Raw genomic sequence first — 23627 nt, 5'->3', positions numbered from 1 at the left:
AACACACACACATATATATATATATATATATATATATATATATATATATATATATATATATATATATATATATATATATATATATATATATATACATATAACCTTTGTCGACCCGCTTCTGGATCGAAGGTCTTTCCAATTCTTTTTACACTATCTATTTTCGGCAGTCTCTTTCCAAGTTACTCCACACTGCTTCCTAATTTCGTCACACCATAATGTATTACAACTTTTCTGGATCCTTTTTGTTCCCTTAGGATCCAGTCAAGGATTACTTTTGTCCACTTATCATCAGTTCTTCTTGCAATATGACCAGCTCCCTGACACTTAAGTCCTTTTATTTTCGCGATGATATCGGTCACTCCTGTCATCTTCCTGATCCATGTATTTCTTTTTCTATCTCTTCGGGTTATTCCAAGCATACATCTCTCCATGCTTCTTTGAGTTGTATATGCTCTCTCCCTACGGAAGTTTAAGAAAGAGCATTATACATTAACAACTGATCACAAAAAGTTGTGAATTCAACCAGGCGTAGTTTTTAATTCCTACTTTAGATTGGAAGCAGCAACATATTTCAAATTATTGTCTTTGGTATAAAAAATAGATTATAAATTTTGAATTTGCGGTGGCAAGCTACATGGCATGAGCGTGAACTGCGATTCTTCTTTTCTTTCATTATTAAAATACAACAAGTTTTATTTATTGACTGTAAGATTCACAAACTGTAACTAGAAGTATATAATATACATTGTTCACTTGTGCACATGTAAACTCTTTGTTTCGAAAAAAAATTATATTCACAAATTTCCACTTGGGCAGGTAGTCTTCGACCTTAAATTGTCACTTCCTGAAACCAACCATACATTTGCTTCTAATGTTTTAACCAAATATTTAGCATCGTAGTTTCGAGAAACCCTCTCTGATTTTGGATCATCATTGTGTAGTTGGAGTGTGGGAATGATATAAATACTACTCAGGCATATATCCAGGCTAACTTTACGTCAGTTTTTGAGAATGAGACCTAAAATTAAGCCTTTGTCTCTGTGCTCAAAATTGTTTTAGTCAACAGCTGGAACGCCTTTCCATAGAATAATTTCGCGGAACACAATGATGCAGAACGAAAAGTTCTAGATTAGTTCTTTATCGTGCTTTAATAGGATATTAATCTGCTTAAAATATGACAATAATAAACTGAAAAGATACAAATTTGGAGCGAGACAAGTACAGCACAGGAATTGAATTCTGACACCACATTGACTTACTGGAATGCAGAACTGGTGCGTTCCGGCCCATTTTAAGCCCCGGTTAGCCAATCTTTCCCTGATCTTTGCCTGAATCTCTTATATTGACCTGAGCCTTAAATGTTGTTAAGGAACTACCTGGAACAACCCATCAGCACAATATCCACATATTCGTTTACCCTAGCTAATTAATAGTGTTTCTTTCAGAAAATATCCCCAAAGAGGATATTTTGAAAGTAAAGAGGGGAATTATAGTTAAACATATGTTTCTTGATATCCTGATTTTCCATTCTCTGAAAATTTGCCTGAAGGCTATTTTGCACTTGACTGTGTGTGTATGGAGGGGAAAGCCTCGGCTCACCCAGTGAAAGAAATACTGCTTATCAATAACACAAGGAAATCACAATATTAAGAAATCCAAACAGTAGCTAGTAAATATTACATTTATAATTTTGATTTAATAAGTTAATATTTCCTTTACCGCTAAATGTAATGATATGGAAAGTGGACTTCAACTGTTAATGGGGGTGGAGCCGCCTTCCTCGAAGTGTTGCTTCTGAATCAAATTTGTCGATAATCTGAGAAACGTTAATGTCGTAAGACCTTTCTGTGCACAACACAGCTAAACTAAGAAATTTTTCTTAACCCATAGTGCTACGAACGTATGTTTTTAGCCGTCTCAGGCATGAAAAGGAACGTTCACTGGTTGCACAACTGACAGGCACGGTTAGAAAAATCTTATAAACTTGGTTCAAGTTTGGGAAGCATTCGTAAAGATTCATTTTTTAAAATAAATTTAGAAGCGATGAAAAATCATTTTCAGTCTGCCTCTCTGCACACAAATTGGAGAAAACTGTTAACTCTGATGTCAGCTTAATTTTGAGGATTTTGTAGGTGTTGCTGGCAACTGTGATACTTTCTGCTGATGGCTTGTGTTGATTCATCACGTCGTGGAAGGGATGAAGAACCTACATATCATTTTCTTTGAACTTTTATTGCTAATATCTGCCACAAGGATGTCAATAACGGAATAATACACTTTGCGTCTGTAATATTCAGCTGCTGTCTCACACTCGAAGAAGTATCACCACCATCCAATGCTCGTGGGATTCGTCTTTTTCGTGGAACGTTCGGTGCAGTGTATCCCATGGTTTCTGCAGTTTTTTTCTGTTTTTGTCCACATCGTTTTGAAACTTTTCTCACTCAGTAAGGACTGAAGGCTGCAGATATTGGCTTGCGACAAATTTTTCACAGTAGAAAAATTGGCACGTGTATTTTGTATGTGCATGGACACGTCTCATCAGTTTAAGACGAAACGAAAATAAAAAGTCATGAACATTTCTTAACACTGAAAGCGCATCTGGGCCGTAAATTTGATAGTGATCTGCTATTTCCTCTAAAGTTTAAACTACAGATCCAAAATGTTCTAAAACTGCACGAATAGCTTTCAATTTACAGTTCCATCTAGTGTCGCTCAAAGATTTTAATGTTACCAAATGCTCTAAGTTTTCTCCTTGACGTTGAATATTTTTAAAAATAGAGTGCTTTTTTGACGACGCTTCTATGAAGGAATGCAAACTACTCAGAACACCAAACATGTTTCGAATTGCAGACACTTCTCGGAACACATCAACAATGCATAAGTTCAAAATGTGAGCGTAACAATGAATATAAATGGCTAAATCATTCACCTTCCTGGTCCTCTTTGCAACGCCAGAGTACTGACCACGCATAGTGGCTGCACCATCGTAACATTGTCCTCGGATGTTATCTACGCTCAGACCCGGTGATATTAACAAATATGTTAACAGTTTGGACAAACTTTCGCCCTGTTTTTTCTGTGTTGTAAAACCCGATAAAACTTTCGCGAACGTTTAATGTTTCATCACAGCATCGCAAAAAAACAATTGATACTTGTTCATGTCGCTTCAACTCTTGAGTTTCATCCATGGTGACACTATATATACCTACAGTCTTCACACGATCAATTATTTTTCACAGCACATACTCAAACATTAAATCTAGAAATTGATTTTGGTATTCGGGACTAACGTATCTAAATGTTTTCTCTTTGTTAATATAATACCGAAAAATCACGTCATTGTCTTTGGATCTTAGCGATAAGAGTTCTAGTAAATTACCTTTATTTTCACTTTCGTTGTTTTCCCTATGGCCTCTAAGAGGAACACATTGGCGAGCACAATACAAAATACTATCTAGAAGTGCTTCTAAATATATTCTATTGCCGTTAACTACATATTTGGTTCGTCTGCAAATCTAATTTACGCGCAACTGATCCGTGCAATAGTGCGTTTCGGTATTCCGCGGCCTTAGAAATACGAGTCTTATGAGCGTTACTTGCCTCATGAATACCGAATTTATCTACAACCTTCTTCCAGTTACGGAAACCCTCCTTAGTAAAGGTGTCTTCAGATTTCGGAATATTTTCAGAGAATGCGAAACAATAAAAGCAAAAAGCACTATCTCGAGAAATGCTATATTCTAACCAACTAAATTGCCTATACCACTCAGATCGGAACCGGCGGCTCTTTTTATTGGGGTATGTTTTCAATTGTGGTTGAAAGGGACCTTGATCTACTGCCAGAAATGTCTTTGCCTTTTCACAGCCTTTGACTGGATCACGATCTTCTGAAACTTCATCTTGTGACACTGTTTCCACAGTAGTACCAGCATTTGAATTCTTATATTTTAAGACTTCATCTTTTGACACTGTTTTCACACTAGCACTCGAATTCGTATCTCCTGAAACGCAAGAAGTAGATTGTTTAGTCACAATTTCATTATCTTCGCTGGCACTGTCAATATTGCTAAGTTTCGGCTTCTTACTAAAATATTCCAACAAAGTTTTCTATTTTTTTTTTTTTTTTTTTTTGAGCACTGCGTATTAGTCACAACAACTTCCTGTGAAACTTGAGAAATGATAAAAGTGATATCTGTGATACTTCAAGTACCACAGATAAAATATAAAAAATGAAACCACTATACACCGATGCAAGTGAAGGCTACATATACAGAAAAAAAAAAAACTTCAAACGAACTGCTCACTGCCAAGGGCACCGATTTCTCTGTAACTTTTTTTGGGGGGGGGCAATCAGATGTGGGTTTGTATATTCATAAAACAATACATATGACAATACAAAATACATATTCAGAAAAATACATGGGCCCATATGAACTTTGGGGGGCCCGGCCTCCTTGACTCCCGAGGATTGGCGTCCTTGCTCACTGCAAACAAAAACTTCAGAATAAATCAAGCGTATTATTTTTGGTTGGGTGCCAGGGTGGCTATTAGTAAAAATAACTTGTTTTAACCTTACAATTCTCCCTTTCCACTTTACAATACCAGATGTTGCTATTTTTGTGACTTACAGGGAAAGCAATAAAATATCTTTTGTATTTAGGACCACAAGATTTCCCACAAAGAGCCGAGTTCTGTATGTCTCTGCTTATCCTTTTCTCCAGTACGCTTAAAGTTCACTGACCTTTATTAAGATGGATGTAGCAAAACATTTACTGCAAGACATTACCAGATATAGTTAAAATCAGAGTTCCATTCCCGTTGTTATTCTAGAACTGTCTACAGACTTAAAGACAGTTTACATTTGAACATTTTATAATAATATCAGCATAAGACAAAATTTTAAATAACTATCCATTGCCTAAGAAACAGCCAGAATCAGTAAGGGAGAAGGTATATGAACATCTCTGGACATGAGATTTTTTTTTTTTTTTAGATATAGTTCAATCACAATTTTACTCTGGCTCTGTTATCATCCTCCTCCCCCCAAAAAAGACATGCTCAGAATAAGTCCTATCTATTCAAATTACAAGCATTTTTGACATATTTTGAGTTTTACGTCCCACGGTTATGCCGGTTAGGCTAAAGGAGACGGTGATAATGAGTAATGAATGAAATAGTGGAATGAAGAAAGTGGGAGGAAACGGGAGAACCCCGAGAAAACCCACGCACACGGTGTTTGTCCACCACAAAGTTCACTTGGTGGGAGCAGGGTTTGAACCCGAGACCCCTAGTAGCGGAGGTGAACGCTCTACCACTGAGCCACCGCGGCCCCTACAAGCATTTTTGATGTAACAGAAAAATAAAGAAATCCTTATTTTGACAATACAGTTTATAAATTATTATTACCGTCGTAAAGGAACAAGTAATATCTAAAAACGAAAAAAGCAATAAAGTGAGGTGTGAACCAATTCAGATCACATGCATCGAAAGTGAGTGACAATTACCCAGCTAGTAGTAGAGAGACAGTATTAGGGATTAAAGTGAGCCAGGGCGCACCAGCACTGCGTTCCGGCAAATCAGCCTGTTGTCAGAATTTAGTTCGTGTGCAACACTTGTCACTTTACAAACATTGTACATTAATTTTTAATTAGTATTTTGGTTCCGTCTATGAATCGACTATTAATATGATTTATCAAACCAGATCAGGAACATGAATCAGGGATTTTTTACATTCATTGTTAACTGTGTTCTCGCAAATCATTGTGGATAATCATTCTGGCGAGGTAGCTATTCACTGAAGCTATTTGAAGCCCTGGGCAGTATGCATGCCTAACAAGCAGTATTTCAAAGATGGAACATGGCCACGAACTCTGTTCCGACTGGCCATCCTGACTGAGTGACTGAGGTTTTACCTGGTACCTTTTGTCAGGCCAGGGTCGCTGTCTTTTCACTTCCTTGCCCCTCCTTTCTCTTGGCATCGTTAGTCGCCTAAAGACCTTAATGCTGTGAAATAAAAATATAAAATTAAGTAAAATGATATTGTATACGCTTCAGCTCAATTCGTTGGTAACACTGGATGAATATTCAAATAAACCTCAGAAATGCGGGGGGAGCAGTTGCCCCCCTGGCCCCCTAAGTTACGTCTATGCATGGATGCTCACTTGAATTAGTTTCAAGGCTGTTTGTGAGTAAATACTTTCTTCAAAATAATATTAAAAATTATAAAATGATTTTCGAGACATTCGAGTCGAGTCGAGATTTTTACGAGCAGTCTCGACTCGACTCGTGTCTCGACTCGAAAATTCGAGTCGAGAAACACGTTTGTCTCGACTCGTCTCGAATTTTACAAAGTGCCTCGACTCGAATTCGAGTCGAGTCGAGTCGAGATTCGAGACTTGTCTCGACTCGTGCGCATCCCTATTTCTACGACATACATTTGGAAGTGGGAAATAACTAATGTTGAGTCTCTGCGTGTTGAAATCTGTGTCTATATTTCGTGACATCGAGCCAAATAGATATTTAGCATTTCTCTCAGAATCAGGGGTAAAAGTGGATCTGAAAAGGTGGGGAGGAAGGTAGGTAGCGGTATGACGTCACACTGTTCCTCCTGCCTATCTTTGCCCATTGTAATTCTTTTAGGAATTGGGGGAACGCCGTACATATTTTTTCGAGCTGAGGAGACGGTATCCCCCGCGTTCCCCCCACACTTTACCCCTGCTCAGAAACATGTAGCACGCTGCTTGTATACAAGTTCAAATCACCATCGATACTTTCTGTTGCACCCTATACTCGCAGCAGTTTCAGTGTACGAGAAGTCACTTTTGCATTGGCAGATAAATAATAATAGAACACAGCTATCTGTGCTATTCGACGTCGACAAGGCATAGAATCGCTTTTCAACGCCCTTTCTGTTCATTTTTACTGCTGTTTGTGACGTTTTAGTACCTGACCAAGTCTGCACGTTAGAATTTTAGATAAAAACAAGTTTTTAGCTATTTTAAATTCCGTAAATCTAGGTTAGTGGTGATATATCACCGACAATAGTCTAAAAGTCGATGTATTATTCGAAGTACCGAACTGAAGACGTTGCTAGTTCCATGTGTATACCATCTTGCTGAAACTTTAATTGTTTATATCAAAACCCTTTCATACAAATCCCTTTCATAAATAGCAGCTTACTTCGAGTCAATGTGATAAATTATAGATACCGTCATTATGACGAAAGTTGTGGCTTATTAACACTGATAGTGCTTTCCCAATATGAGTCGGTCTCTGCTATTTTGAATCGTTGTTCTATACACTTTTATTAATTATTCTACTGCAATCTAGTGCCGTGCGGTGGGAGGGCGGGGAAGCAAAATTCGGGAGGATGTTCATATGCACATACAGTGGCGTATTTACGATTTTGTTTCGGGGAGGGCTTTGCTATCTTTCGGAGGGGGTTTGCCTGAAAATGTGAAAATTCAGCAAGGTATTTCATATAATTTACTATAGTAATTAAGATTTCGGGGGGGCTTAACCCCGGAAGCCCCCCTTCCTAAATACGCCACTGTGCACATATATAAAGTGGGAGGAAAAAAATAATAAAAAGTGCTCAAAATCAAGGAAAAGCAGGGTTTATTTTTGAATATTTTATTACTCTTCGCGCCAACCATGGTGGCACTTTGCATCTGGTCTGTCGATCTCACTCATGTGTATGGGGGCGCCACCGTATACTCTCGCCCCGGGCGCTGATTTTTCACTGCACAGCACTGTTGCGATCTTATTAGTGCATTGACTTAGATTTCTTTGTGATATCTCTACACTTACGTATCGAACCCACTCTGTACATTCATGATTAAGAACTTTACGTGGAGAAAACGAGGCTTGTTTATATTGTGCTGCCATAGTTTACAACTGAGATGTTATGATATGAAGTGGTTCTTGAATAGCTAATTACAATACCCGAAGTTACATTGTTAGTTGGTCGAATTGTATGGTATTGGATAAAAACTCTTCTAATAGCATTGTTATGGACTTCTGCAGTGCCTGTCTGCTTTCATAGCTATAATCATCATCATTGGTATTCTGCCATTATTGGCAGGAAACTTGCCGCAACTGAGAAACTTACTCCACGGTCTTCAGCTAACCTGTTCGTCTTCAAGTACGATTTTTCTCTTTTTATCCATCCATCAATTGTAACCTCCTTCGCCCCCCTCTCTTTCCTACTAGCATACCTTCTATCACGTTTCTCATGATATAGTTTCTTCTTAACGAATGTACCAAATAGGTTTTCTTTTTCTATTCAATAATATAAAATTGTATTTTTCTCCCCTACCACTTCTAACACCCTCTCGTTCGTTTTCCGCTCGACCCGGCTAATTCTCTTGTTGTTTCTCTACACCCACATTTCGAAAGCTGCTAGTCGTTTTTCATCACTTTTGCGTTACGTTGAAACTTCTATCCCATACAATGCAGTACTCCACACGAAGCCTTTTATTAGCAATTTTCTCAACATTTTATTCATGTCCCATAAAATACACTTTTCTTCATCCTAAATGCTTCCTTCGTCATTCCTATCTTTGCTTTTATTTCACGTTCAAACTTAATATCATCACTACACCAAGGGCGCCGATCAAGATTACACTATGGTGGCCACCAAGGGCGCCGATCCTGGAGGGGCCCGGGCCTCCCCAAAGCTCATGTAGTCTTCCATGTATTCTTATATGTATTTTTATATTGTTATATGTATTGTTTTATGAATGAGCCCCCCAAAGTTACAAACAAATCGGCGCCGTTGGTGGCCACGGTAAATCGTGAAGCCTTTTTTCTACGCCAACGAATGAACTGTTTTACCTCATGTTTGCTGCGTCGGAAGAAATCGGAATGTTTTGTAGAGTTGCCTTCCGAATGCACACTTGAGGGAAAGTGAAAATGCAAAAATAAACCAACAATGTTGTCAAACTTAGAAGACAGGGAAGGAGCGACAAAAAGTCTTAAAGAATTATAATTGAACACTAGCAATTATTCGAATTAAATAGTAACAATAATAATAAATATAAAACAATGACAACAAAAATAATAACAAAAATAAACAAAACGAAACTTAGCGGTAATCTGATAACACTGCGCCCCTAGAAGATGTTCTTTGTATAGCGCAAAAGATGACACTGGCAAAATCTCATGAATGTATGTTGACAACCGTAACACAACCTTGCGTTCTATTGGGTGCTGAAATAGATAAATCTAGGTCAAACTTCACGACTCCTCGCAATTACTATAATAGTACAAAGATATAGAAAATTAATTACTTGACGTGTTTTATTCCTTCCTACTTCTATTTTTGACATCGACCACTTCATTTCAATCATCATGGCTTTTTCTAATTCTAACATTTATTTTGATCCTATAACTTTCACAGCCTTTCCTCACGTCTTCTAACATCTTATTTATTTTGTTCGCAGAATCCGCAATGAGTGTCATACCATCTGCGAATCGTATACACCTAATCATTCTCCTTCCTACCGAAATGCTGACATAATTATGTACACTCTTTTTCACCATCGTTTTGGAGACAGAATACCTATCGAACTCTCCATCCTCGATTAATCTTAATTTTGTCCCCATTTCTTTTAAAAAGTAAAATTTCTGATTGACGAATGACGTCATTTCCCTCACGATTAAAATGTGTCGTGCTAATTATTTTCTTACATGTCTCACAATTATCATTCTCGAGCGTCTCTAATACTTTTTACACTGGTCTCACAACTTTCTTCTTTTTCTTTCTCTAAAACATGAACATGCTCAATAGTACCATTACGCATATTCTCAGTAATTAATTTCGCCGGTACGTCTAGAATATCCAGCACGCCAGTATTCTGATCACCGTCCTGAGAACATGCGGACAGTTCTCAGTTGCGTGAACTGTTCCCTGGGCTGTTCGAACGAGAGTTACCACGAGACGAGACTGGTCTCGTAGACTGTGTAGCCCTTTGCTCTTGAACTCGGAGCTCGTTCACCTCTGCAGAATAGTCATCATTTCTATTACTATTTTGCTGCTGTGCATAGCCACGACCCCGGTTCCTACCACGCCTTTGCCCTCTGTTATTTGTGTTCCCGGTTCGAGACCCTCCATTGTCCCGAGATTGAACATTGGAGTTTCTCGAACGCCAATTACCGTTTTGGTAGCCACCTCTTACAACGAGATACTTTGTATAAATTGATAATTACTTGTATTTTTGGGCAGAAAGTGCTTCTACATAAACACTATACCAGATATAATGTTAATTTAAAAATAACAAAAGAAGAATGTTTGTAATATATGTAAGAAATAGACATTATTATATAGTTGGTTGCTATGTTGTTGTTGATAGATACCTAACTAACATGTACGATTGTAATACAGTCTATGTGCATTTTCGTTCAACGAGAATAAACGAATAAAATTGTTTAAAACGTATCATCGTTTTGTAATTCCAATATAAAAGGTGAGAATACTAGTAAATGTAATCACGGAATATATTTTAATGTGTAAACAATTACTACCACTCAAGATTTACTAATATTATTAGCCGAACCAGGTTGATGACTACCTTTGGTGAGTCGTTATAAAAATTTTGGTTTACCTCACCCGGGATTCTTGTAAATTCATATCCCGAAGTAAATTAAGGGTGAATTTACTTCTGTAATAAGGTTAATGATTACGAACTTGACAAGACTTAGAAGTGGTAGAATAATCACACGACAAATGAACGGTGAGGCCATGGAGAAGGAAACCAGTGATTGTGATAACGGTGAACAAAGTGCAGCACCAGGAATGACATTAGAAGACCGAATTTTGCTAGCCTTACAGCGGCAAGAACAATGTCGAAAAGATGATTCGGAAGCCATGAAGCGATTAGAACAAAATTTGGTTCAGATGTCCAACGAATCCAACAGACAATATGAGGAATTAAAGCAGACGATGGAGCAGAAGTCCGAGGAATCCAACAGGCAATATGAAGAATTAAAGCAAGAATTAAAGCAGACGATGGAACAGAAGTCCGAGGAATCCAACAGACGATTGGAGCAGAAGTCAGAAGAGACGAAACAATTTATTATACAGGCGATGAATGACATCACCGCGCAGTTTGATGAAAAGTTAAAAAGAATATCTGAGGATTGCCAGGATAATCAAAACCATCTAATCCAAGAAGTCAGTGGTGTAAAAAGGGATTTGGAAGTAATAGAATCTTCTGTACAGCAACAAAAGATTCAGGTCACGGATAACTCCAACCAGATACGCGCGAATACTCAGTTGATAGCTACCTTACAAGAGAAAATCAGGACACTACAGATCAAGGACAACACATACCACAACAACATGGTTAATGATCGTGTAGAATTCCCTTGTTCACAAGAGATGACTTCGCCTTCACCCGTATCTGATGAGGACATTATTTTGGAGGAAATTCATCCCAGGAGTACCGATGTGCAGAAAAGAGATGGTGCAACTACACATCACGCCATAGGTAGGAATTGTCACTCAACAAGAACACGGAATGATAAAAGGAAGGTAAAGTTAAGTGTAAAGATGAGTGAAATACATGCTATGAGTAAGTTCAGTGGTAAATGTAATGAGAATGCTACTTCTTTCCTAGAAAAATTCCAGGACGAGTGCAATATAATGTGTATAGATAAATCACAATATATGAAACTAATCCCTCATTTATTACTCCCACCATGTTCTTTATGCTTTAAAGCAGTGCAAGATCACGTCAGTACGTATGACGAGTTCAAAGCAGCGCTAATCGCAAATTACGAAAATGACTTTTTGCTTGCAAATAGAGATGCCACAATTAGAAATCAACATTTCAATCCTCGTTTGCACAAATCTGTTGTCGAGTTTGTTGTAAATACATACAACGAATTAAAAGTCGTAAATCCACTGCAATCAGAATCTAGAATCATAGCATCAATTCGAAATTTGCTACCGTTTAAGTTACAGCAGATCCTGTTTTTTCTACCCAGTGTATGAGTTTTAACCATTTATTAATGCTTGTTCAATGCTATGAAACTCAATATCATGCTCTGAATCAACAAGCAGGAGTAGGTAAAAGTAAAAATAATTCAGATCATTTTGTACCTGTTCGGAATCTAAATATCCGTAGTGTGAACGATACGGAACACAACCTAAACCGAGTAAATTCAAGCCATCAGAATGAGCAAAATAGGCAAAGCTATGTAGGGAATCTGCCTAACCTAATTAGTCGTGGCAATCCTTATGTAAGACCATATACCCAAAATAGGTTCAAAAATAGACGAAATACATGGCGAAATTCCATGAATACAGTAAATTATGAGGATAGACGTAATCGGGGGTCAAGAGATGGCACTTCGCATCAAAATCCAGATATTGATGCAATTCCTGTACAGAACAGTAATACGGGACATAATCATGATTGTGCTGTACAATGTACTTTATTGGAACCATACACGAGTATGAATTTAAACTAATTGCAGCTGATGTGGTAGGGGTTAAACCCATATCAGCTATAGATTCTCATGAACATTTATCTTCAAATTTATGGGATAACGTCAAACTCACGTCAGCTATTGATTCTTATGAACATTTATCTTCCAACTTACATGTTCAAGTTAATGATGAAAACGACCTTTTACATGACGTATCTGTAAGTAATTATTCGAAAATAGCAGTTAATAGATGTCAGTACCAATTTATGCCTGTAGTAAATCGTTGTTGGTCCAAAGATGATACTGTCAATGATGGTTTTGATATTGAAGAAAATTTTGTATTTTTAAAATCATACAGTACAGCTAAAATACCTGTCAAAATCAATGGGTTAAGCACTGAAGCTTTACTTGACGCAGGAGCAAACGCCTCTTTATTATCGTATTCGCTATGGAAAGCAATTACTAGTAATTATTCGAATCCTAAGTTACAAAAGGCTCAGAATCTTATTATAGTTGATTTTACCGGTAAACATAAAAAGAGAGTAGCTGGAATTACTCGTGTGACAATAGCTATTCAAGGTTTTGAAATATCAATCCCTATTCTAGTAATAAAGGAACTGAATGAAAAATTAATTATGGGTTTAGATTTATTATCTCAATTGCGTGTCATGCTCGATTTTAGAAACCAAACGTTGACTATACCTGGCCTACCTCAGGAAATCGTTCAGAAACTGCTTCCAAAATTAGATGATATTGCTTGTCAATATAATAATGTTCCTAATGTATTGAATAATGTTTCTGTTAGTTCAGAAAATGGTAAATTAAATGATCAACGAACGAAAGACATCCAAAATTTGATGGATTCAAAAGACGATGTATTGTTTTCTGAGCGTGTTATGTCCCTCGAAAGTAGTCTTGATTTTACAGATAATACAGTAAAAGCTGACTTTAAGGATATCCTATATAAACATAAAAATGTCTTTTCAGAACGTCCTGGGCGTTGCAAGGATTTTGTTTATTCTTTTAAGGTTAAAACAGACAAACCCATTGTAACCAAGCCTTATATAATTCCATATAGATACAGGGAAAATGTACGTCAGCAAATTACAGATATGTTAAGAGATGGGATCATTAGGCCTTCACGAAGCATTCACCTTAATCCATTACATGTTGTTCCAAAGAAAAATGGTTCTCTACGTGTGGTTTTAGATTTGAGACGCACGAATTGTCACATTGATCTGGAACAAGTGAGGTATCCTCCAGTGGAAGAAATACTAGCCTCTTTACAAGGGAATACAGTTTTCGGAAATTTAGATCTAGTAATGGCATATAATCAGGTCGAACTGCATGAAGATTCGAAACCGTACACAGCATTTAGTTTTGAAGGTCACTTATACGAATACAACCGTGTAGTCTTTGCGCTTATCAATGGTAGTGCGGCGTTAGCATCCTGCTTAAATAAAGTCTTGGGTCAAGACTTACGCAGTAACGTGATAACCTACGCCGATGACATCTTGATCATGGGAAAAAAATCCGCATGAATATTTGAAGTATTTAGATATAGTTTTAGACAGGTTGGAAAGTTCGGGCCTTACTATCAACCTACAGAAATCAAAATTTCTGCAGAATTCTATAGAATTTCTTGGATACCAAATTGATGCCTCTGGTTTACAATTTAGTCAATCTAAAGTACAAGCCATAGAAGATCTGCCTGCCCCATTAAATGTGAAACAGACACGGCAAGTATTAGGGCTCTTCAATTGGTTTAGCAAGGCCATCCCGCGATTTGCTGAGATAGCCCAGCCTTTATTTATGATTATAAAGAAAGGAGTACCATGGCAATGGGGTCCGATTCAAGAACACAGTTTTAATAAGTTGAAGGAATGCGTGAAGCGAAACATCCATTTGAATCACCCTCGATATGACGTTCCTTTCTATGTTCAGTGTGACGGTTCTCAACTTGGAATCTCTGCAGTACTCTGGCAACCTAATCCAACCATTCAGGAACCGGCCGTTATTCATTGCGCTAGCCATACTTTAAAGAAAGCTGAGAAAGGATACACCACGACTGAAATCGAACTTTTGGCTGTACGTTTTGCGATACAAAAATTTGCTCCATATCTCAGCGGATGCCATTTTACAGTACTTACCGACCATAATTCATTACATTACCTTAACAGCATACACGGATATAATAACAGACTACTTCGTTGGTCGTTAGAGCTTCAATCTTATGACTTTGAAGTACAACACATAAAAGGAGTAGATAATGGACCCGTAGATACCTTGTCACGTCTTTTTCCTGGAGAAGAACAACATATCTTGTCCATCAACGAATTTAAGATCTTACAGGATGAAATAGCTACCATTTCAATAGAAGATCTACGAGAACATCAAATGAATTATCATGAATATAAACAAATCATGGAACATTTGTCTTCATGCAGTGAGGGATGTAATTGTCCCAAACATTGGAATTCCAGATTTAAATTATCCAACGGAATTCTCCTTATTAAAGATTTTAAATTCAAATCTAGAAACAAAATTTGCATTCCACCTACGTTGACAACATGCCTATCATGACGATTTCGGTCATTTTGGTTATGTAAAGGTATGTGCCTTGATTAATAAATCCTTTTATTGGAGAGGAATGAGAGCTCAAATCAAGAATCATATCAAGGACTGTATTGAGTGCATGCGAATTAAACATAACTACCAGGCTGTACAAAAACCTATGTTCTCAATAACGCCAGAGAGACCACATTCGTTTCTGTCTATCGATCTATATGGACCTTTACCAAGAGCAGCTACTGGAGAAACTTATCTACTTACAACCATGGATATCTTTTCACGTTATGTAGTAGCTTATCCTCTGCGTAGAGCAACTTCCGCTGCTATCATAAATAAAATCTTGAATGTATATATTCCACATTGTGGTCCTATCGAACACATATTGTGTGATAATGGTTCACAGTTCAAAAGTGATGTGTTTATCAAAGCTATGAACAAGGCTAATATTAAAATTCATTTTGTAACTCCGTACCATCCTAGTAGCTCTGTTGTAGAAAATGTACATCGCAATTTTGGTATGTTGTTTCGACACTTTTGTAAAGATAAACACGCCGAATGGATCAAGCATGTCAGTCAAATCACGTACCTTTTGAATCATTCTATATCAGACACTTTAGGCGTGTCTCCTGCTAATGTACATAACAGTTCTGATTTGATTTTCCCTGTGGAACGACATTTTAATGTCAAGTTAGAAGATTCAACAATCGTAGATTCTTCCAATTTAGTGAATATGGTAAAAATCGGAAGACATAACAAATTTCTGAAACGTAATTCTCAAGTAGAGTCTTTGCAAGAAGGAAAATATCGGATCAAGGCCAATGACTTAGTTTTTGTTAAACAACATCCACAAAGTAATGTGTTGTTAAAGAAGATTTACAAATTTTGTGACTTTTCTCAGGTCCTTATTTATGTTTTAAGGAAATAAACCCTAAAGTTTTTGAATTGTTGAACGCTAAAACGGGTACGTCAATTGGACTTCGTAATATAGATGAGTTGAAGGTTTGGAAACCTACCCAGTATACAAAAGAAAAATGGATGCGTCTAGTGAAAAAGTTAGTCGCGCCTGACATTCTTGCTCAAATACATAAGAATGAAGGAAACTAAATATATATATATATATATATATATATATATATATATATATATATATATATATATATATATATAAAAGGGTGTCTTCTGTTTGTGTAGAAATAGATTTATTTTCTTCCTTTTGTTCGCTCGAACGTAGGTTGCGTTTAATTCTTGATTTTTATACAATTTAATTTTCTTTGATTTTCATTAACCAACGATAATTTTCCAATGATTTTAATTCTTTCTTATTAATGTGAAGGATTATAATTTAATTCATGATTAATTAAACACAAAAATTGTTTACATTATATTAATTTGTGTTGAAACTTTATTGTCAAAAATAAGTATTAATGGAATAAAAGATTTAGTATAAATGTATTCATGTAAAGAAAACTAAATAATGTTATATATACATACGAGGGTCGATCAAAATGTATAGAATATAATTAATGGAATATCGTTCTTATAAACGGACCAGTGGTTCTTAAATATAAAAACCAAGCTCCCTTGTAACTTTTATATTCAGTCCCATCGTCGGGCGACATTTTTATACAACGAGATACTTTGTATAAATTGATAATTACTTGTATTTTTGGGCAGAAAGTGCTTCTACATAAGCACTATACCAGATATAATGTTAATTTAAAAATAACAAAAGAAGAATGTTTGTAATATATGTAAGAAATAGACATTATTATATAGTTGGTTGCTATGTTGTTGTTGATAGATACCTAACTAACATGTACGATTGTAATACAGTCTATGTGCATATTCGTTCAACGAGAATAAACGAATAAAATTGTTTAAAACGTATCATCGTTTTGTAATTCCAATATAAAAGGTGAGAATACTAGTAAATGTAATCACGGAATATATTTTAATGTGTAAACAATTACTACCACTCAAGATTTACTAATATTATTAGCCGAACCAGGTTGATGACTACCTTTGGTGAGTCGTTATACTCTATTACTACTGCCTCTTCTATTTCCCCTAGATTGATAAGGCCCAGTGTCCCTATGGTGCCTCCTGTTTCTAGTGGGGTTACTTGGACTACTATTCCGTGGAGGAGAAGATCGCCCTGCTTCTTCCTCTTCTTCTATTGTGAGGGAATTGATTCCCCTCCTGCTACTCACATTCGGTGGCTGGTAAGTGGACTGCAGCTCACCTACTATGCTTAATAGCTCATCTATAGAGCGTGGTTTGGACGAAACAATGCATCTATAGATTGAAAACCGCAATTGTCTCGGTAAGACTCTCAACAACACCTGGGGTGGCAAAGGGGGGTCTAGTATGCTATTAGTATGGAGTAACTCCAATAAGTACTCTGTTGGCTTCTTACTGCTTCGTGTCTCGAATCTCGATGTCAAAATAGAGGCACGGAGGTTTGCTAACTTCTCTTCACTTAGATATGACTCTCTAAAGTGGGTTATGAGGTCACGGTAGTTTCTGCACTTCCCGACAGTGACTTGGAGCAACTGACGTGATATGCCTTTAAAACTGTGGGCGCAGAAGGCGAGACGCCTCTCTTCTGGAACTCCCGTTAGACAAAAATAATTCTCTAGTTCCACCAGGAAATTGTGGGCTTGAGCCTCATTTTCCGTCCCAGAAAATGACGGGAGAGACAAATCTCTGTGGAGAAATCCTAGCGCAGACTCTAACTGGCACGATGACCCATTACTGTTGTTGTTGGTGGTGGTGGTGGGAGAGCAGAAACATCTGTACTCTCGCGTCTCGAGAGCTCAGGGGACTGTCTCGCTTGGCTCGGTCCAGCGACCGGCGTCTCGTTTCCCTCATTCGAGACAGAGGCTGTTGTTTGAGAGTTGGAACTATTCTCACGCACCGACTCCCTTAATAGCTCCAACTGTTCCTCCCATCTCAATTCCGCATGTCTAAGTTTCGACTGTAAATGCCCTACTGAACTCTCGACGCTAGCCTTCACTCTCTCTACTTCGCTAGACACGACATTTACGTTTTCACCCACTCTCTCAACGACACCACGTAAAGGATTGACGTCTCGAGTCACCTGTGCGATATCCGAACTAAGGACCTCCGAGATTTCACCAATACGGGTCTCCGTGGTGATCTCTAACTGGTTCACTCTTTCTTCGGTTACTTCTACTGAGTTTTTCAGCTTCTGACAGGATGCTGTGATCCGTGATTCGAGAGCGTTCGCTGAGGAATCAATCCTGGCTTCAAGCTCAGATATATTTTGCAACATTTCTTGCCTGAAACTGGCAGTAATTTCTCGTTCCACATCCTCTAACCTCTCTAGCAGTTTCTCACTAGTTCTCCTGTCTACGAGTGACTTCTACTAGTGCCCTCTCGTGTGCCTGTTCCTGTTTCTCTAATTTATCTGATATCTCTAACAGTGATCGTTCCTGTGACTTTTCTTGCTTTTCTTCGCTTTGCTTTCTACTAACTTCTCCGAAATGTCTGTTAGTGTTTTCTCTTGCTCTTTCCCTGACTTTCTAATTTTCCAGAAATTTCTTTCAACATTGAAAATAACGACGCAAGACACGGGTCAGTTACATTACTTATGACTTGCGTTGAGGTGGACGGAATCGGTTCCCTAACCTGCTCCGATTCATTATTTCTGTCCGTGTGTACGGTACTTTCTTCAGGCGGGACTACTTCCTGGAGCGAAGTATCTACAGCGCTAACCGCTTCGCCTAGGTTGTGTCCTGAGACGGTGAAGGAAACTCCAACACCTGCGCAAACTGATCTTCCTAAATTAAACTGTTGTCCGCGGATCCTCCATTGCTCGAAGTCTGCTGCGCGTTAGTTCGATAAATATACAAAAATGAAGTTCTCTAATGTTCCTAACTGTTCTCTAATAATTCAAAATACTATTCCCCTCCAAAATCTCTAAGGTTTCCAAAAAATCACAATATGCACATAAAACAACACAGAAATGCAATAGTAAACCTAACGCGACAAGAAGCAAATACACAATATAAATTATAAACTTTCTGGATGGGCTTCTCGCGACAACCTGAAAGAAAAATAACTGACTCGCGTCTGGCTTGTACTAATACCCATGAATCTGGTGAGTAATTTTCACTTCTTGTTGTGGCTTCATATTACAAAATAATCAGACAAATGAAAACATGAAAATTTACTTAACTGAATTGCCACACCATTGGTCAAACAAAACAAACTTTACAAGGGATTCTTTTAATCAAATTTTGTACTCAGGTCTGCGTGTGCCGTGCCCCATGCGAACGGCAGCCAAGTTCTTTGTGCATGGAGGGAAGATATACGTATGTGATGTGTAAACCAACCTTTAAATGATATAGTGAAATGGTAATGTAGGAGGAGACATCACACACAGGCTAGTAAATTACTTTAATGAGATGCACCCTTCCACTCACAAAGCTTAATGCAAATGCATTGAAATCAGTCGGTAGAGCTAATAAAGTTTAATTTTAAAATTTAGAAAATATAATCTATTATATAAAAGAGAACGCACAAATCCTTTGTTACCTCATCACGCTAATACGGCTGAACCAATTTCTTTTATTTTTGGGGGGTTTTTAGGATTTGGACCCTAGATGGTTTTTATCATATCACTTTAATTTTTAATTACCAGTGTCTTGAGATAATTGACCATTCAAGTGTCCATAACGTACAAATCCTTTGTTAGTTCATCATAGGTATAAAAATAAACGTATTTATATGCAACCCGCATGACCGTGTCACTCGGCGGGTTAACATAAATGACAGGCGATATAATGTTAACATTTACTGCAATCTACTATGGTTTTTATCATATCACTTGAAAGCGAAAACTTACGGGGTGACCGCAGCGAAGTGGGGCGGGTTAACATAAATGACAGGCGATATAATGTTAACATTTACTGCAATCTTCTATGGTTTTTATCATATCACTTGAAAGCGAAAAAGTAAAAATTATCTAAGTAACAAAGTTTATTGCGTTCCGGGGTGACCGCAGCGAAGCGGGGTGAACGCTGCTAGTTTTGAATATGAGATTCTTACAAGGGAACCTTCCGAAAATGATAGTTGCAGTGAAAGATGTGACCTATGCCAATTGAAAGAGCTGTAACAGAGATGTTCATTCGAAAAAAATTAGCTGCCCATAGCAATAGGTTCAAGAAATATAAGGGGTGGAAGTTCGGGAAACAGCAAGGTTTGACAAGGGAGAAAAGTGCAAATTCAGCAAAAAATGGGGGCACGGCAAAATACAATGCTAACAAGTGATGTATAGAAAGAGACTTGCCACAATAGGGAACAAATGAAGGCCACAGTGGGGTTACAGTGTTGCCAACTGCAATAAAAAAATCTTTTAGTTTTACGTCCCACGGTTATGCCGGTTAGGCTAAAGGAGACGGTGATTATGAGAGATGAGTGAAATGGTGGAATGAAGAAAGTGGGAGGAAACGGGAGTACCCCGAGAAAACCCACGAGCACGGTGTTTGTCCACCACAAAGTTCACTTGGCGGGGGCTGGGATCGAACCCGGGACCCCAAGCACCAGAGGTGAACGCTCTACCACTGAGCCACCGGTTTGTTGTTGGCTCAATACAACAATTTCATGTTCCCCGACTTGACATTTCCTCAATCACTCTAGCATTGGTGCATTCCGAGTGATGCCTGTTACCGGAATTTTCTATTTGTGAAGCGAGTGGCCTAACTATATTAGACTTGTCTGGCTGTTCATGGCCAGTGTTGATAACTTTGGAACTCGTTTTTCTTTTCGACTCTAGGTACGTTGGTTTCCTGCATAGTCGGTGCTTCTTGTTTTGTTCATTCTAATATGCACAGCTCGTGATCAAATGTGGCGTATTATGGCCAACTTAACCTTTTCCGTACTTTTCGTACTTCTGTTTTTTCAATTCTCTTTTGTTAGATTGTACCACTGATTATACACGTCATATCTTATGTTCTACATGACAGGTTGACACTGAATATTGCACTCACTTCATAAGTGCTCTTTGCAAAACATGTACTTTTCATTGCAGTTGGCAACACTGTTAACCCCACTGGTGGCCTTCATTTGTTCCCCATTGTGGCAAGTCTCTTTCTATACATCACCTGTCAGCATTTTATTTTGCCGTGTCCCCCTTTTTTTTTGCTGAATTTGTACTTTTCTCCCTTGTCCAACCTTGTTGTTTTCCAAACTTCCACCCCTTATATTTCTTGAACGTATTGCTATCGGCAGCTAATTTTTTGGAAATGCTCATCTCTGTTACAGCTCTTTCAATTGGCATAGGCCACATCTTTCACTGCAACTATCATTTTCGGAAGGTTCCCTTGTTAGTGACAGGGTACGCGTGGTTTTAACGCACAACCTGAGTTGAAAATTACTCACTCAAACATGTAAATATGCCCAGCAGATTCATGGGACTCACTAAATCCTGGCATCTGGCCTGAAAAGAAAACATATAAATAGAATTTCCAACACATACCTTGTAGCTTTGTTGGAGTGATGAATAGAAACTCTCCAGGATTTCAGCGTCAATCCATTTAATTGAATTTGTATGACTCCAAAATGTGATAATACATTGCACAGAACACTCGCGCGCGTATGAGAAAAAAGAAAAAAACAATAATTGAGTATTTCAACTTTCAACACTGATAATTTTATTTTAAGCGGAGCTCTCGCTTTAGTTTACCGTTCGTGCACGCTTTTATCACAAATTCACTTTGGTGTTCCTTCTTGAAGTGTCCTTGTGTTTTCCGGTGACGATTCTCCACATCTCCGAACCTTGAAAACTCCTATTGCAGGGACTGGGACTCTGCAAAAATGGCATGGATTAACTCCGTCTCTGGATCTATAGTAGGTTTCTTTTCTCACATCTACAGGGGACGGTAACTAACACCCTGCATGTTGTATTAAACAGTGTCAGTCGGTGCCTCGAGCATAATGCTGTGAAATTGCATTGCACTATAGAGTCTCGCTCGAAGTAAGCACAAAGAAACAATATGATTAAGATATAGATATATACACGATGCACTAACGTTATCATATATACATAGTGAAATTATTTACAAGTTAATACGACGCAGTTCGTATTTTGATCCCTACTGTACAAAGCTTTAATAGCTCAGTCTTTGTACGTATGTACGACAATGATTTTTATCATGCTCGGAAATTATATGCCACAAAGTATTGGTTCACTGTATTTTAAACAACTTAATGTAGCACTAAGTTTACGAACGCAGCAGACACTATATTTTCTTTATAAATAAACTGATTATTATAATATGCTCATGCTGAGCTAAAACACTGAAATCACCATGTTCGAAGAACACTCGCTCGCTTAATAGGCTTCTGCCTATTAATATTTAACTTGTGGCACTCGTCCACGACCGATACGTGTACCACCAGAACTATGTAGTAACTGGCCCCGAGTCCCTCAACTTTCTTGTTTTTATTAAAAGCAGAAGTTCATTATCTCTGAGAGACTCGCGCCGGGTGAAACCACTTTTTAAAACTTCCAAAAATAGGTGTAGGGTAGATCTCACCCTCACAGGCACGCTGCACGTGACCTACTTTTTCCAAGTTTATGCACTTTTGCATGATTTTTGTCACATTATAGCTCACACGATGTAAAGTATATTATTCCACTATGATCATCATAAATATCGTTAGATGAGCTTCAAATTGATACTAATTACTTAACCACACATTAAGGTATTCTATCTGAAAACTTAAAACAAACACAAAAAATTTGCAATATTCTCGCTTTCACTTGCACTCCGACCTTGGTCTTGACTTGTGCTGCCACCTAGCGACAGGCAACCCAAACTCTTGCCAATGTGACATTTGGGATTATAGCGATGAACACTGCTTTTCTTTAAAGTTTATTGACTTTTAAAATGTTTGTCTAAGTATTTCAGTTAACCTAAACAGATTACACACATTAATTAGCTTGTACACAGCCTCTCAGGTGCTGTCATGACGTGAAACATGAAATAAAATGATTTTTTTCTAGCGAGCGTCCCTTCCTTGCTCCCAGTACTAGTACCATAGGTGGAGATTTAAAAAAAAACTTTGGTTTGTGTTTACTCATATGTTACCTCTCAAAACCATCAACCAGGCTCCAGACCTATATTATTACAAGCCAATACTTTAATCAACATATGTCAACGATCTAAAACATGTAAATAATTCGGAATCATCCAGAAAGTTTATATGTATATACATAATTAAACATACTCTAGTAGCAGAACAAACTATGGAAGCAGAAGCTAAAAACATTGAACTACAGAGACATCTGTCGTGAGCTCTAGACAAACTACATCTACAACCAGGGTGACTACTTCAAAATTTCAAATTTTCATGGCTCGACGGCCAAGCTGAAGTTCGTTGAGGTGACGCGACGCCAACTCTATGTAGGACGCTAAATGTGGGAGGAGTCAGCAGAAATCACACTCTATTGTATCTCCAATTTGTCACGGACACGCTAGATTTTCCTGTGATGGAGAGACATTGCCTTTTCCGACTCGGTGTCTGCAATCGATCAGGGTAACCTCCTAACATATAAGACATTATAAGCGTGTGCCTATCTCTTCTCATATAGAATT

General features: G+C 37.8%; 1 long non-coding RNA gene across 1 annotated transcript in view; it reads right to left on the bottom strand.

Moving 5' to 3' along the window:
- Nucleotides 1-22429, bottom strand: part of LOC145679865 (uncharacterized) — a 51645-nt gene extending 29216 nt beyond the window's left edge. The window contains exon 1 of the long non-coding RNA XR_014130585.1: nt 21506-22429. This is a non-coding gene — a long non-coding RNA (uncharacterized LOC145679865). The remainder of the gene's footprint in view (nt 1-21505) is intronic.
- Between the last annotated feature and the right edge of the window lie 1198 nt (nt 22430-23627).

This window comes from Thermobia domestica, chromosome 2 (genome assembly GCF_964235325.1).
Source record: "Thermobia domestica chromosome 2, izTheDome1.hap1.1, whole genome shotgun sequence".
Lineage (NCBI taxonomy): Eukaryota > Metazoa > Arthropoda > Insecta > Zygentoma > Lepismatidae > Thermobia > Thermobia domestica.
The sequence above is the reverse complement of the archived record's forward strand: the minus strand, read 5'-3'. Positions and strand labels throughout refer to the sequence as shown.